General features: G+C 34.2%; 1 non-coding gene across 1 annotated transcript; it reads left to right on the forward strand.

The window, feature by feature from the left end:
• The first annotated feature begins 1,224 nt into the window (after positions 1-1,224).
• Positions 1,225-1,333, forward strand: LOC131150027 (small nucleolar RNA R71). Its single transcript, XR_009135413.1, has one exon. It is a non-coding gene; the product is annotated as a small nucleolar RNA R71 (small nucleolar RNA).
• The last annotated feature ends 621 nt before the right edge of the window (positions 1,334-1,954 follow it).

Raw genomic sequence — 1,954 nt, forward strand, 5'->3', positions numbered from 1 at the left:
AGTACAAAGGAATGAAATGAAAATGTTATGAAATGAAATGACAAGGAATGACAATGCAATGAAATGAAATGTGAAATGTGAATAATACAAATGGGAAAGAGTCACTTAAAGTGAAACGAAATGCAAAGTTAAGTTATGAACAGGAATGAATGTGCATGAATGTATAATGATAGAAAAGAATGATGTATTATGATATTAGAAGTATGTATGTACGTAGAACATGTTACAATTGGGCGAGGCGTACCTTTTTCCTGAGGGCTTACTTAGTAAGGCGAGTGCACTAGTAGTTACAGATGTAGCAGTAGCAGCATAACGTACTAGGGCAGAGGGAACCTACTTGTATGGGCGAGTAGATTTCCCTATCCTTAGGGCCTTTGCTGATAAATTATTGTTGAATGTGTGAGTACGAGATCAATCTAACACTTGAGGGCTTACTAAGTAAGGTGAGTGCCCTGGTATGCTTAAATTGTGACCTTCGGGCTGCTAAATGTATCAGAGCAGAAGGGTACTACTTGTATGGGCGAGTAATCACCCCTATCCTCGGGTAATCTCGTGGATTAAACATTTGCATGTGTTTGATTAGGATCAAGGAATGATTTCGAAAATTATGTTAAGGATTTTCAAATGTTAAATCTTATGTTATAAATAAACTCATGTTGGTCACACACTGTTTTAATATATGGTTTCTTCCCTTACTAAGATGTGTCTCACCCGAATATGAATTTTTTTTTTTTTTAGGATTTCCTCGAGATCGAGTTTTGAGAGCTCGAGGTTTTTATAGCATTATTAGGAAATAGAAAAAGAAAAGGGTATATTTCTATGTTAATTTTGGGAAGCAAATATTTATACTTTATACCTTTATGTTTTAAGGCTATTGAGTAAGGAATGATTGTAAAAATACTAAATTGTTTTGGGGAGTTATGTATTTATGGAAATACAGATGATTGATAATTTATTATAAATTATAGATAGATTTTAGAAAACTCCGGTATTATAATTGGGAGATTATATTTATTTTTTCCGCTACGTATGTTATGAATTATGATTTATCAGGATATGATCAAGTATAACGCGTCAGACCCGGATTTAAGGGTTCGGGATGTTACAGATAGAGCCTCATCCAGTTCCTTGTTGAAGAAATCCCCGTTGCACATAGTCTAGACAAATTGTTTACATCTAAGGGTAAGTGCAATATAAAAATAATTCACTAACCTTCAAGATTCGAATCCATGATGTGGACATATATTCATCAAGTCCTTGAATCTCTCCCAACAATCTTAAAACATCTCATCACCTCTTTGCATGAACAAACTGATATGCTCCTACAGGTATTGAGTTCTCTGAAAATGAAAGAACTTACGTAAGAACTCACACTACATTTCAGCTTAACTAGTAATAGAGTTAGGTTTCAGATAATTAAAACAGATTTTTGCCTTATCTTTCAAAGAAAAAAGGAAACATGCGAAGTTTTATATACTCATCGGTTCCGACCCTATTAATGAAAGTGGTGCAGACCAACTCAAAATCTGTCAAATGCTGGTATGGACTCTTTGAATACATCCTATGAAACTAGGGTATCACAGATAACATACCATGCTTAATTGTGAAGTTCGGTGCATCTTGTGTTAACACAATGTAGGAAGCTGTAGATGTGCGTGTAGCCTGTAGAAAATCCTAAAGTGTACGTGGTGCAAGTGCAGCCATAACTTCCTTAAAGAATTCTTCAAATAGATTACTCAAATCAATTTCAGAATCACTTGTAAAAGTAACAGGAGAACAATCAAATTTTGTGCTCTGTGTGTCACTATTGATACTAAGTGAAATTTTGGACAGTCTATTCGAAATATCTCTAACCCAAGGCATCAAACATCAATTCAAACAGCAGGAATTCACCAACACAACAGCAAACAAGCACGATCAAATTTTTTCAAATTTTTCAAAATTTTATTATTAT

The sequence above is a fragment of the Malania oleifera genome, chromosome 2, assembly GCF_029873635.1.
Source record: "Malania oleifera isolate guangnan ecotype guangnan chromosome 2, ASM2987363v1, whole genome shotgun sequence".
NCBI lineage: Eukaryota > Viridiplantae > Streptophyta > Magnoliopsida > Santalales > Ximeniaceae > Malania > Malania oleifera.